This window comes from Muntiacus reevesi, chromosome 5, assembly GCF_963930625.1.
Source record: "Muntiacus reevesi chromosome 5, mMunRee1.1, whole genome shotgun sequence".
Taxonomy (NCBI): domain Eukaryota; kingdom Metazoa; phylum Chordata; class Mammalia; order Artiodactyla; family Cervidae; genus Muntiacus; species Muntiacus reevesi.
Genome location: NC_089253.1, coordinates 90,150,177 through 90,165,744, shown reverse-complemented (window position 1 = coordinate 90,165,744; position 15,568 = coordinate 90,150,177).

Genomic DNA, 15,568 nt, shown 5'->3' with positions numbered 1-15,568 from the left:
GAGAATGAGGGAAAACTCCAGATTTGGGTCACAGATCTTTCCTGTTCTTGGCAATTGGTGTTTTGTTCTTCTAGGTAGGACTTACCGTTTACTCTTTTAAACACGTCAAACAGGAACTTGTACATGAATGTTCATAGCAGCACTGTTCACAAAAAGTGGAAACCACCCAGGTGTCCATAGACAGATGACTGAACACAGGGAAGCACAGCCATGCAATGGAATGTCGCTCAGCCGTAAAGAAGAATCAAGTTTCGGCACAACCCCGGTGAACCCTGAAGACATGCTCAGAGAAGGAAATTGGACACAAAGGGCAACACAGTCTATGATTCCATTTATATGCCCTTGTATTCTGACCCATGTGGAACGTCAAGTCAAGCCTTCCATTGTCTATCATGTCAAATTGCTTAATTTTATGGTTGAAATTACTTTTCTTTCATCAGATGTCATAATCTGGTTGATAGCCTAATTCCTCAAGGAAGTTAGCTCTTTGTTAGGGATATCATGCAAGCTTTGTATGCCATGTATTTCAAAATATTATCCTGCATGTCAAGTCAGACATGACTGAGCACACACACGCAGGCCATTTATATGAAATGTCCAGAGGGACTTCCCTGGCAGTCCAGTGGTTAGGACTTCCACTGCAGGGGGTGTGGGCTCAATGGCTGGTTGGGGAACAAAGATCCTGCAAGCCTCACAACACAGTCAAAAACTTTTTTTTTTAATTTTTAACTAAAAAAAGAAATGTCCAGAATAGGTATATCTATAGAGGCAGAAAGCAGACAAGTAATTTCCAGGGGCTGGAGTGAAGAAAGAACTGAAAGCAGCTGCTTAATTGGTGTGGGGTCTCTTTTGGGGGTGATGAAAAACTTCTGGAACTAAACAATAATGGTGGTTGCCCAGCAAGGTGAATGCCTTTAATGCCACTGAAGTATATACTCTAAAATGATTTTAAATGGCAACATTCATGTTATATGTATTTTGCACGCATGCATGCTCAGTCAGTCATGTCTGACTCTTTGTAACTTCAAGGGCTGTAGCCCGCCAGCCTCCTCTGTCCATGAGATTTTTCAGAATACTGGAGTGGGTTGCCATTTTCCATTTTCTTCCAGACCCAAGGATCAAACCCGAGTCTCCTGCACTGGCAAGTGGATGCTTTACCACTAGGGCCACCTGGAAAACTTATTATGTGTATTTTACCACAATAAAAAAGTTAAATGGGGCTGCAGTCTGGCATTGCAGACTCCTCTTTGCTGACGCATAGTTCAATCATCCTTCCCTGGGTAAAGTGGCTGGAAGTTAATCACTGCATGGATGGAGCCCATAAGCTTAAATTATACATAATAGCCCAGCTCTGGGAACCCTACTTCCCAGGTAATGAGTATTAAGCTAAAACACCTTTGTTAGCTCACAGGAAACATCCTGACCAGGTCCATCGGTCAATGGCTGCAGCCTTGTTGCTGTTGTTCAGTAACCAAGTTGTGTCCGACTCTTTGTGACTCCATGGACTGCAGCATGCCAGGCTCCCCTGCCCTTCACCATCTCCCAGAGTTTGCTCAGATTCTCGTCCATTGAGTCAGTGATGCTGACTGCAGGGTGATGTGCAGAAATGAACATGTCCCCTCCGGAGTCTGAATGGAAGCAGATTGTGTTTGAGTTTACTCCCTCCCTTTTTAGTATAAAAAGAGCCAGAATTCTAACTCGGGGAAGATGGTTCTTGGCAGCGTGAGTTCACCATCTTCTCAGTTTGCTTGCTTTCTGAATAAAGTGATTCCTTGCCCCAACAACTCATGTCTCAATTATTGGCCTGTCAGGCAAGCAGTACAGGCTTAGACTCGGTAACAGAACAAACCAGCTTTTCCCCCTCAATGAAATGGGGGCCTTGGGAGGTTTCGAGCAGAAGAGTGACATGATCTGATTCATGATTAAAAAGATCAATGTAAGGCTTCCCTGGATCCAATGCCTCATCTGGGAACTAAGATCCCACATTCTGCAACTAAGACCTGATGCAGTCCAAAATAAAATTAATTATTATTTTTTTAAAATGATCAGTGTGACTGCTGTGTGGAGAAGATTCTGGAAGAGCAAAAGGGAGACTCCCCAGGGGGTTATTACAGTAATTGGTCGAGAGAGGAAGCGGGGAGGTGGTGAGAACAGTCAAATCCAGAGCATCTTCTCACGTCACCAAACTGAAAGAATTTTCCGAGAGACTGGATGTCGAGTATAAGAGAAAGAGCCGGGGATGACCCCAGCGTCATCTGCAAAGATGGAGTATAGATCACAACTGCAACTGCAAAGATGGAGTATAGATCACAGGGGTCAGGAGCAGACTGGGATGGGAAGGGCGGAAGTGGATGTGCAGAAGTTAGCTTTGAGCTTCCTGTTGGGCATCTCAGCAAGATGCAGAGGCAGGTGGACGAGGAAGTCTGGAGTCACGGGTAGTTCAGGCTGCACTGATGGCTGGAGACACTTAGGAGGCAGAAAAGGAGGGACCAGTGGAGGAGGCTGAAGATCAGCCATCAGATAAGCAGGAGAAAACCAGGGACATATCATCCGTGACCCAGACAAGAGCCATTTCAGGAGGCGGTGAGGGCAACCGCAGCCCATGATCTGGGACATTCCAGATTTTGCTCTGTACCCCAGTTCTAGAAGGAATCTTCAGACCTGCTGCCCACCTCCCTGACTGAAAGACAGACCCTTGGGTTCAGTCTTTTTTTTTTCCCCCTCACCATTTTAACCATTCTAAAGAGTGAAATTCACTGTAACTATTTACAGTGTTGCTCAACCATCACCACTATCTGACTCCAGAACATTTTCATCTCCCCCAAAAGAAACCCCATCCCCATTAGCAGTCATTCCCAGCTCCTCCTTCCCCCAACCCCAGGCAGCCACTTATCTCTGTCTACATGAATGTGTTTATTTCCTTTCCTGCAAATGGAATCATACAATATGTGGCCTTTTGTGTCTGGTTAGATGCATTGACCTTTATGTTTTCAACGTTTATTCGTGTACCAGTACTTCATTCTTTTTTATGACTTAATAGTATTCCATTGTACACCTATGCTACATTTTATCTATTTCTTTATTGATAAACATTGGGTGGCATCCATTTTTTCTTGCCATTGTGAATAATGCTTCTAAGAGCATTTGTGTACAAGTTTGTTGCACAGATGTACAGTTTCAATTCTCTTGGATGTTAACCTAGTTGTGGAATTACTGGGTCATGTGGTGACTTTGAGTTTTTGAGGAACTGCCAGCTCACTTCCACAGGGGCTGTACAACTCCCTCGCCAGCTATGAGGGCAGTCAGAGTTTCTGAATTGAAATTGCTCTTCAGCCCACTCTAATTCCTCCTGTGTGCACACGTGTGTGTACTGGGGTCTGTGATCCAGTGGACCCCGGCCTCCTCAGACTCTAATTTTGGAGGAGCCAGTTTCATTGAGCAGTCTAGAGGGCGGACGGCTTCTGGACCAAGCCCACCGAGAGGGAGGGGCAGGAGGCCCTGGGTGGGGGGTCCCCATAATGCTCTCACTTCCAGGATGGGAGAGAAAAAAGCCTCTTCACTCATCAAAACCACAAGGGAATATCCAGTGCGGGGAAATCTACTGACAGAAAGTAGATCAGTGGTGGCTTAGAGCTGGGGCAGGGGTCAGGGAGGTAGTTAGGAGACAGCCAAATGGCACGCAGCTTTTTTCGATTTTTTATTTTTGGCCGTGTTGGGTCTTCGTTGCTTTGTGCAGGCTTTCTCCAGTTGCAGTGAGTGGGGTCTACTCCTTGTTGCCGTGTGAGGGCTTCTCACTGTGATGCCCTCTCTTGCTGTGGGCGCCCTTGTGGCTCCGCTGGTAAAGAATCTGCCTGCAATGCAGGAGACCTGGGTTCAACCCTTGGGTTGAGAAGATACCCTGGAGAAGGGAAAGGCTACTCACTCCAGTATTCTGGCCTGGAGAATTCCGTGGACTGTATAGTCCATGGGGTTGCAAAGAGTCAGACACGGCTTTCATTTTCTCTTGTTGCAGAGCGTAGGCTCAGGAGTTGGGACACACGGGCTTAGTTGCTCTATGGCATGTGGAATCTTCCTGGATCAGAAACCGAATCTGTATCCACTGCATTGGCAGGTGGATTCCCACCTACTTTGCCACCAGGAAAGTCCAGCAGTTTCCTTTTAAGGGGATTTAAAAAACAAACAAAAAACTAACATTGAAGGAGGTGATAGTTTCACATATCTGTGAATATTCTAGGTTGATTGCACTGTACACTTTAAATGTGTAAACTCTATGATACATGAATTATAACTCCCCCTCTAACAATAAAAAAAAAAAAAACAAACCCACAATGGAGACTAGAGAAACTCAGGGACAGAAGCCAAAGAAATAAAAGTCTCTCAAGAAATCAGCAGGAAAGTCCAATTTTCATCCACAGGTTTTCAGCAACGTGCCTGCAATCTCAGTCCTTACCTTGACCCTCTGCACACCTCTTAGGTTTGTGCCCAAACTTTCCCCATGGAGGAGTCTGAAATCTCAGCACATCTCAAAGGGGGTCCAGAAAATAGCAGTCCAGCCCTTCGGCTCTGGGTCAGTTAAACATGGTCTCAGCCGCCCCCTGGCGGACACTGGATACTGAGCCTTCATACCTGCTCAGCCTGCCAGGATCCTCTGTTCATGGAATTCTCCAGGCAGGAATACTGGGGTGGGTTGCCATTTCCTCCTCCAGGGGATCTTTCCTGGAATCAAACCTGAGTCTCCCGTGTCTCCAACATTGACAGGCGAATTCTTTACCACTGAGCCACCTGGGAAGCCCTACTGAGCCTCAGGAAGGGGCATCTGGAGAGAGCTGATGGCTGGACCAGTCTGAATAGCCTCTTCCCAGTAAATATTCATTGGAAGGACTGATGCTTAAGCTGAAGCTCCAATACTTTGGCCACCTAATGCGAAGAGCTGACTCATTGGAAAAGACCCTGATACTGGGAGGGATTGGGGGCAGGAGGAGAAGGGGATGACAGAGGGTGAGATGGCTGGATGGCATCACCGACTCGATGGGCATGAGTTTGAGTCAACTCCGGGAGTTTGTGATGGACAGGGAGGCCCGGCGTGCTGCACTTCATGGGGTCACAAAGAGTCAGACATGATTTAGTAACTAAACAACAAAGCCCATGGGGTACCTCTCAGTGACTGAGTCCCTTTGCAACCAAAGAAGGTCAATCCTTGTCCCTGTGTGTCCTTTTCTTAAAAAAGAAAAAAAGAAAAAAACATTTAAACTTTTTTATTATGGGGCATTCATTATGGAGAATTGCAAACATATTATTTAAAAATAGAGAAATAGGGAATTCCCTGACATTCCGGTGGTTAGGACTCCATGCTTCCAGTGCAGGGGGCACAGGTTCAATCCCTAGCAGGGGGACTAAGATCCCACATGCCACCAACATGTGGTCAAACTTATCCTCATTTCATCTTGACCTCTATCCTCTCCCTCCAACTGTTATTATTTTAAAGCAAATCCCAGAGAGTATATTATTCCATCTGTAAATATTTCTAAATGCACAAAAAGTACAGAATCTTTTTAATCTCACCACACCTAAAAATAAACTTCAACATAATTAAATCATTAATGCTGTATTATGAAGAGTCTCCTTGATGCCAAAAATATTCTTTTTTTAAAAAGCAGTCTGTTTGAATCAGGATCCACCGATTAGTTAACCTGACATTTAAATTTCTTTTTATCTATAGGTTCCCTGTTCACCTTGCAATTTATTTGTTGAAGAAATCTGATTTTCAATTTTTCCAAGTTTATATTTAATTGACAACAATTATATACATTAAGTATACAAAGAAAAGATTTGATACAGGTATACACTGTGAAATGATTGCTATAATCAAGCTAACTAACACAGCCATATATTCACATAGTTGCCTGTGTGTGTGTGTGTGTGTGTGTGTGTGTGTGTGTGTGTGTGTGTGTTGAGAACACTTAAGACCTACTCTCTCCATGATTTGCTATCTTAACACATAACTTAGATTTGCAAGTGGCCTGGGATTGTAGCCATGTTCACAAACAGAGGGAATGGAACCACATGCCAACCGTGTTTTGTGATCAGAGCTACAGGGGTTTCACTTGCTTTTCAGTCCTGGTTTCCCCAGTTCTCTGTGGTTCTACTAGTTTTATCATTGAAAAATGAAGTTTAAAACAGAAAATGCACATGAAACTCTGTCAGAGAAAAATGAAAAATACTGCACAATTGATGTCTTTCAAATGACCAGAACCTCAAATTTTTCCACATCCTTCTGAGATTTCTGAGCCTGTGAAGGAGGTGGTAAGAAACACGGGGATCTGTGAAACCCTGAGTCCAGGTCGGGGGCAGGCGAAGCCCCGCCTAGTTCCTAGCTTTTCCACAGTCTACACGGGAGCCCCGGACCCCTCCTTCTTCCCTGAGCTCAAAGACCCTCCTCTTCTCCTTGCAGAACCATCAGCCATCCTCCAGTCCTGCCAACCCGATCACAGAGCCTTTTTCTGGCAGCGCTCTGACATTCAAGGCAACATCAGTGATATTAAACTAAATATGTCACTTTGGGCCAAACTGGCCCTTTGAAATTTTGATAAACATGGCTCAAATGCCCTTATTTCACAACCTGCTCAGGTCCAGACTAAAACCCCAAACACGGACACAGTGTTCTCTAATCCCTCCCCCCAAGGTTCCCACTCTGCTATCCCAGCTGGGCAGGGAAGGGGTGCGGGGGTTCCATGCAGCTTCTGGCCTGCAGAATTGCGCCCTTTGCCAGTTCCTCTAGAGTCTAATAAAACTCAGGATGTCCTAGGATGGGCACCTTTACTAAGATACCAACGGTCAGGCGGGAGGGGGTCCACTCTCATCAGAGGGCTCGAGGGTAGCTCTCCAAGGGCTCTGGGCTGGGACTTAGGGCACCCTGACGTGAAAGATGTCATCTGAGGTGCCAGCTGAGGACAGCACCAGAAAATAATCCAGAAAAATGTCATTAATAAATATTTTATCCCTGAGTCTTCCCTGGTGGTTAAGACTCTGAACTCCCAAGGCAGGGGGCACAGGTTCAACCCCGGGGAAATAAGATCCCTGAACTCCACATGGTGCAGTCAAAAAATAAATAAAATTAGGTACACCTTAAAAAAAAAAAAAAAACTTTATCCTTACAAACAAGTTACCTAATAGAGTTTTTTAAAGTGAAATGTAGAATTTCCCCCTAATGACCAATCAATTACTTCACCAGTACATTATTGTTTTCTCTTGATTTCTTCCTTTGATGAATTAAACAGTAGTCCCATCAACTTGGGAATCTGAAACACACACTTTGCCAATTTTTTTTTCCTTATTTGTGATTGCCGGGGGAGATGGGCTTCCCAGATGGCTCAGTGGTAAAGAATCCGCCTGCCAGTGCAGGAGACTTGGGAGACACGGGTTTCATCCCTGGGTCGGGAAGACATCCTGGAGAAAGGGAATGGTAGCCCGCTGCAGTGTTCTTGCCTGGGAAATCCCATGGACAGAGGAGCCTGGCAGGCCACAGTCCACGAGGTCGCAAAGAGTCAGACATAACTGAGCAACATGCAGCAGGCATGCACAGGGGAGATAGGAGTGGATAAAGCCCCTCCAAGTGGTGGCACTCGGCGTCCCTTAAAAACCAGGCAGCGGGGCCCTTCCCTGGATTTCCTGTCCCTTAACAGACGGTCTCAGGAGAGGACCTGTCAGTACATCCATCCCTACCAGTCCAGTTTAGTAGGTGGGCTGCCTGGGTCTGGTACATGCTTTCCAGAGAGGAAGGGGTTGGCTCCTCCACATCTGGGGTTGTGTCCTGGGAGAGTCCAAGGGGGAGACACAGGACAAGGGGTGGGGGCTCCATCCTGAGCCCCTACTTTACAACATAGAGTTGTAGAGCACAGTTCTACAAGCATCCACCAAACCTGTCCTGGGGCGGCGACCCCAGGACCCGGGAGAGAGGAAACTGGGAGAAAACTCAGCATGGCCACCACTAGGGACGCCTGATTAGTGAGGGCACAGTAACCCACTCCAGAATTCGTGCCTGGAGAACCCCATGGACAGAAGGAATCTGGAGGGCCACAGTCCACAGGGTCGCAGAGTCGGACACTCCTGAAGCGACAGGGCACGCAGGCACACAATGCTTACCGCTGGCAAAGCAAGCCACACACAGCCGGCGTGACTCTGCCCCAGGCCGCCGGCCAGCGCTGCCGCTCCCCATGAGGCCACCAGGGGGCGCAGCGGCGCCTGCAGGAACGCGGAGATCTGAGGATTCCCTCCTGGCTGGTGCTGCTGTCCAGCTGTCCGCGCTGGGCCATCCACCTATGTCACTCCGGTAATGTTCATCGGCGCCCACAGTAGGTGCAGTCACTACGCCCATTTTACAGACAGGCATCCACTTGGCAAGTTTCCCAGCTGAAAAGTGGTGGAGCCAGGATCTCTGGAGCCAGAGTCCAGGGGCAGTTTGCCCAGAGATGACTACCCAACCCTTGGATTTGGGCGGGGGTCGGGTCGGGGGCGGTGAGGTTGGTTTTCATTGTTTTGGTCATGTGGGATCTTGGTTCCCCGACCAGGGATTGAACCTGTGCCCCCTGAAGTAGAAGCACAGAGTCTTAACCACAGGACGGCCAGGGAAGTCCCCACCCAGCCCATGTTTTACTGTCACCATCCACCCCTTCAAGTGTCCCCTCCTAGGTTGCTGAGGCCTGGGAAGGTGGAGATGACCTGAGCAGGCTGGATGTGGGACAGCTGGGGTCCTTTGCTTCTGGAGCCCCTCTCCTGTGAGCTCCCATCTCTCCTTCCACCCCCAATTCAGGGACTGATGACAGAAGTAGGAAGGGAGAGTGACTCAGTAATTTGTAATGAACTTTATTTTTTAGAGCAGGTTTAGGTTCACAGCAAAATTGAGCAGAAATTTCAGAGATTTCCCTTTTACCCCCCGTCCCTTCACACTCACGGGCTTCCCTGGTGGTAAAGAATCCACCTGACAATGCAAGAGATGTAGGTTTGATTCCTGGGTTGGAAAGATCCCTTGGAGAAGGAAATGGTAACCCACTCTAGTATTCTTGCCATGGAAATCCCATGAACAGAGAAGCCTGGTGGGCTACAGTCTATGGGGTTGCAAAACAATGAGACATGACATAGAGACTAAACCAGAACTCTCACACTCACAGCCTCCCTCAGCACCTCCCACAGAGTGACACTTTTGTTACAATCAATGAATCTATGTTGACACATCATCACCCAGAGTTCATACTTCACTTGGGTTCATTGTTGGTGTTGTACATACTATGGGTTTTGAGTAATGTATAAAGACATGTATCCACTATTGTATTAACTAGTGTCTCACAGAGTGAAACTTCACTGCCTAAAAAGTGTCTGTGCATCTCCTATTAATCCCTCTCTCTCCCCTCATCCCCTGGCAACCACTGATCTTTCCCATCTTCAGTTTTGCCTTTTCCAGAATGTCATATATGTGGCTGGAATTATAAAGTATGTAGCCAGTTCAGATTGGTGTCTGCCACTCAGTAACATAAATTTGTATCCCCCACATCTTTTCATGGCTTGAGAGCTCATTTCTTTTTAATCTTGAATAATATTCTTTTTTTTTTAAGAACTTCAGGTTTATTTATTTTTTATTTTTGGCAGCACAGCTTATGGGGGTCTTAGATCCTGGGCCGGGTACTGAACACAGGTTCACATCAGTGAGAGAATGGAGTCGTAACCACTGGACCGCCAGGGAATTCTCTTGAATAATATCCTATTGTGTGAATGTTCCACAGTTCATTTATCCAGTCACCTTCTGAAGGACCTCTTGTTTGCCTTCAAGTTTTGGAGATTATGAATAAAGCTGCTCTGGACATCCAAGTGCAGGCTTTTACGTAGATGTAAGCTTTCAGTTCATTTGGGTAAATACCAAGGACTGAGATTGCTGGATTATATTGGTTAAGAGTATGTTCAGTTTCATAAGAAGCTGCCAAACTGTCTTCCAAAGTGACTGAATCATGTTCCATTCCCACCAGCAAAGAATGAGAGTTCCTGCTGCTCCACACCCTCATCAACATTTGGTGTTGTCAGGGCTCTGGATTTTGGCCATTCTGTTAAGAGTTTAGTGGTATCTCGTTTTAACTTGCATTCCTCTAATAACATATGATGTTGAATATCTTTTCATATGCATTTTGCCATTGGTATATCTTCTTTGGTGGGGTGTCTGTTCAAATCTTTTGCCATTTTATTTTTTTCTTTTGCCATTTTATAATTGTTTGTTGTCTTGTTGAGTTTTAAGGCTTTGTTGTGTATTTTGGATAACAATCCTTTATCAGATATGTATTTTGCAAATATTTCCTCCCAGTCTGTGGCTTGTCTTCTCATGCACTTGACATTATATTTCACAGAGCAGTTTTTATTTTAATGAAGTTCAGTTTATCAGTTCTTCCTTTCATGGACTGTGCCTTTGGTGTTATATCTAAAAAGTCATCACCATACCCAAGGCCACCTAGATTTTCTCTGACATCACCTTCAAGAATCTTTACAGTTTTGCTGTTTATATTTAGGTCTATCATCCATTGTGAGTTAATTTTTCAGAGTGTAAGATCTATGTCTGGATGCTTCTTTTGCATATAGATGCCCAGCTCTTTCAGCACCATTTGTTGAAAAGATTCTCTTTGTTCCTTTGTATTACCTTTGCTCCTTTGTTAGAGATCAATTAACTATATTTATGTGAGTATATTTCTGAGCTTTCTATTCTGTTCCATTGATCTATTTGTCTGTTGGATCACGTTGAACCTGCCCAAGTTAAGAACTGACATCTTGTTGGGCTTCCCAGGTGGCGCTAGTGGTAGAAGAATCCACTGGTCAATGCAGGAGACTTAAGAGATGGCGGTTCAATCCCTGGGTAGAGAAGATCCCCTGGAGGAGGCCATGGCAATCCACTCCAATAGTCTTGCCTGGAGAATCCCATGGACAGGGGAGCCTGGTGGGCTACAGTTCATAGGGTCACAAAGAATTGATCATGACTAGGTGACTTAGCACACACGACATCTTGATACATGGACACCTTCCTATTTATGTGGTTCTTTGATTTCTTTCATCAGAATTTTGTAGTTTTCCTCATATAGATCTGGGTTTGATTTCTACCTAAGTATTTTTTGGGGGGCTGCTAATGTAAATGATGATATGTTTTTAACTTCAATTCCACTCGTTTCTTGCTGGTATACAGGAAAGCTACTGCATTTTACGTATTAACATTGTATCCTGCAGCTTTTCTAAAATTGCCTATTAATTCCAAGAGCTTTTGTTGTTGTTGTTTTCTACATAGAAAATAGTTTTATTTCTTCCGTCCCAATCTGTATAACCTTTACTTCCATTTCTTGTTTTATTGCGTTAGCCAGGACTTGCAGTAAAATGTTGAAAAGGAGTAGTGAAAGGGGAGACCCTTGCCTTGTTCTTGATCTTAGCAGGAAAGCTTCAAGTTTATCACTGTTAAGTATGATGTTAGCTGTAATTATTTTTGTAGATGTTTTTTGTGTTGAGGAAGTACCCCTCCTAATGATTTGCTGGAAGTTTTAATCTTGAATGAGTATTGGATTTTGTCAAATGCTTTTTCTGCATCTGTTGATATGATCATGTGATTCTTTTTCTTCTTTAGCCTGTTGATATGATAGATTACATTCATTGGTATTTAAATGTTCAACCAACCTTACACACTTGGCATAAATCCCACTTGGTCATGGTGCTGAGTGAATAGTTTTATATGCTAGCCTTGTGACAGGTTATGTTTTCCAAATGTTACCACACCCAAGTTGACCCAGGAGACTATGGTGTTCTTCCTGACTCATGCCTCTAAATTGGAGAACTCCGTCTTTCCCTCAGTGGGACTGTTTCCATCTTTTTCCTCCCTTTGGCCATGTCACATGGCTTGTAGGATCTCAGTTCCCCAACACAGGATTGAACCCCAAGGCCTCGGCAGTGACAGTGGGAGGCCCTAACCACCAGACCATCAGGGAATTCCCCAGTTTCCATCATTTTAGAGCAATCAGCTATGGCCAGGAGCCCACAGCCCCAACACTTTCCTCCTCTCTCCTCTGTTATCTCAAGGCTCTGCCGACGTGGCCTGGTGCATACATGCTCGGTCATATTCGACTCTTTGCAACCCTATACAGGCTCCTCTGTCCATGGGACTCTCCAGGCAAGAATACTGGACTGGGTTGCCATTTTCTCCTCCATTTCTCTCCTGAGTCAGGGATCAAACCCAGTCTCCTGTGACTTCTGCATTGGCATGCGGATTCTTTACCACTGAGCCACCCTTAAACTGGAGGTCACCCCAAACCTTTGGCAACAGATCTGGTGACCTAGGCAGGTCTGGATCGCCCTTCTGTTGACCCCACATCCCCAACATAGTGAAACATGGGCGCCACGGTAGAGCCCCCAGGCCCACACGGTGTCTCCAGGTGGTCTTCTCAGCCTTGCTTCCTCCTACCTCCCCATCCCAATTCCCAGCCCTTAAAACCCTTAAAGGGCTGGGAAACCCTTAAACTCCGGCTGCAACAGACAATCAACAGGTGGTACATTCACCCTGCACATATTTACCAAGAGCTTGTTTATGCCAGGCCATAACCTGGTTCTGAGATACAAGCAAACTGGACTCAGTCCCTGCCCACAGGAGCCGACAGTGCAGTGGGAAAGAGATGTGGGTAAACAACTCCTGTAACACAGAGGGGGTCAGTGCCAGACAGGGGTGACCCAGGGGTCTTTTGACATTCTGTAGTCCCCTGCCTCTCTGTTCCTTCTCTTCGACACACCTTTATAAAAATAATAATAATTTTGTTTATTTATTTTTGGCTCTGCTGAGTCTTCATTGTTACATGGACGTTTCGCTAGTTGTGGTGATGGGGGCTTCTCTCTAGTTGTGGTGCGCAGGATTCTCGTGGTGGCTTCTCTTGTTGCGGAGCACGGGCTCTAGGGCGCGTGGGTTCAGTACTTGCAGCTCCCAACTTCTAGAGCACAGGCTCAGTAGTCATGGCCCACGGGCTTAGTTGCTTTGCAACATGCGGGAATCTTTCCTGTCCCAAGGATCAAATCTATGTCTCCTGCATTGGCAAGTGGATTCTTTACCACTGAGCCACCTGGGAAGCCCTACACACGTTTTTAAATGTTCTTCCTGGATTCTTGGCACAGTGAATGCCTATTTATCCTGCCAAAGCCCAGCTCAGATGTTTTGTCTTTCATGAAGCATTTCTTGGTTGTCCTTTCTGCCCCTGCAGACGTAACTGCCCCTTTGTCTTTGCCTTTGTAGCTCTCGGTACATGCTCCAAGGCCCACCTTTGGTTCACGCTAAGCTGGACATTCCTGACCTCAAGTACGGCTCCCCATGTGACCACTAGGCCGCCTGGGCTTCTGCTTTCAGCTCCAACCGCAAGGCCCCAACCCTCCTTCAGGAGCCAGCCTGAGACCTTTCCCCCGCCTACCCCCACTCTCTGCTGCAAATGCTTTAATCCCCAGCCTTCTCCCAAGACTGGCCTATTACCACTTAGAGCATCCTTGAAAGCAGACATTGGCACCAGGGCTCTGGGAGCTTGGCCGGGACCACCCCGTCTGGTTGGGCAGGATGCACACCTCACACATTACAAGGGGCCCCATTCACATAACAGACACATTGCACATCATAGATCTGGGTGTTTAGTGCACCAGTTTCCTGGCAATCAAGGGTCTTGAAGAAGGGACGCCTTTTACTAATTTTCACGGGGCAGTGGCCCTGGGTCTGAGGTAGTCAAGGCCGGAGGGAGCCGCTGCCTCGGGTACCGAACAACACTGAGGGTAGTGGGCCCAGGGATGTCCAGGGAAGCGGGGGAGGGGTAGCGTGGCTCCAGACACAGCCACACCCCTGTGATTGCCTCTGCCTGGAGCTTCTGTTCCTGGTGGCGTCTCACTGGGCCAGGAGCAAGTGGCTGCTGATTAAAGGAGGGCTCCAGGAAGTATGAACTGTGGGCATGAAGGCTTTTTAAAGTCAAATATGGGTGAAGAGGCATCTAGCATGGAGACGGAGGACAAGGCTGTGGGTGTGGCCAGCAGTGGGTTCAGCCCCAGCTGTGCGTGACCTTGGACAAGTGATCTCATTTCTCAACTTCCCCATCTGTGGATTTGGGGTAGGGAGGCTACTTTCCCCATGGGCTTTGCGCAGAAGAAATAGGACTTTGCATGTAAATCACTTAGCACAGTAAATCTGAATGTGGGTGACCATCAGAGAATAAAACAGCTTTGGGAGGGAGGCCCAGCAGGAGGCACTCATTGGACCCTGGGAATTTTAAGAGCCTTCAAAAAGGTTTTAATTTAAAAAAAAAAAAAAAAAGGTTTTAATTACTTCCCCGGTGGGCACAGTGGTAAGGAATCCTCCTGCCAATGCAGGAGACACAAGAGACTCAGGTTCAATCCCTGGGTCAAGAAGATTCCCTGGAGGAGAAAATGGTAACCCACTCCAGTATTTTTGCCCAGAAAATTCCATGGACAGAGGAGCCTGGTGGGCTACAGTCCACAGGGTCGCAAAGAGTCGGACATAACTGAGGGCATGGCACACACAATTTACAAAATCAAAAGGAAAAAGTGAATACATTAATGATGAATATATAGCAGCAAATCCAGCCTGAATTATGTTTGCTTTGTATTGGGTTGGTCAAAGTGTTCACTCAGGTTTTTCTGAAAGATGATATGAAAATACCCAAATGAACTTTTTGGCCAACCCAATACCAATTTTTAACTTAAAATTTTTTATTATTATTTTTTTAATGGAGGATGAGACCCAAAAAAAACAGAAGTGCTCAGGGCCTGTGGAAGTCACAGTGCAGCCCTGAGCTCTACATTATGCAAATACTCTGGACATCCTTTCTTCAGGGACATCAATCTACTTAGCAAATAACAACAAAGCTCTGATATATCCCTCTCTGAAAAGGACACTGCAGTTTAGTTGCTAAGTCGTGTCTGACTCTGCGACCCCATGAACTGTAGACTGCCAGGCTCCTCTGTCCATGAGATTCTTCAGTCAAGAATACTGGAATGGGTTGCCATTTCCTTCTCCAGAGAATTTTCCCAATCCAGGGATTGAACCTGGGTGTCCGCATTGGGAGGTGGGTTCTTTACCCCTAAGCCACCAGACACACTCAAGGACAAATTCTAGGCAGGTGCTTTTGGAAGTACCCCTCCACCCAACACACACACCCAGCAGCCCCACCATCATCCCAGGGGAGAGTGGATGATAAACCATACATTTGTGCCTTTGAGGCCTTGACAATGGGTATTGAGCAAGTATTGATCCAGTGACTTGATTCTGGGTTTCCCCAGCGATGTTCAGATTCAGATTCTCACTGGGAAAAGAAAAAAAAGGAAAACACTTGGCACCAGAGACTCAAATAAACCGGCCTGATCCAGGAGGGCTGGCAGCAGCCAGAGCTTATAAATAACTGTGCTGTGGCCCCAGCCCCGGAGGAGCCATTGCGTACAGCCCGTCCCGCCTGGGCCTCAGCTGGCATCTATGACATCTGCAAGCTGCTATTTGCCGCTGGAGGAAGAGAGAACAGCAGAC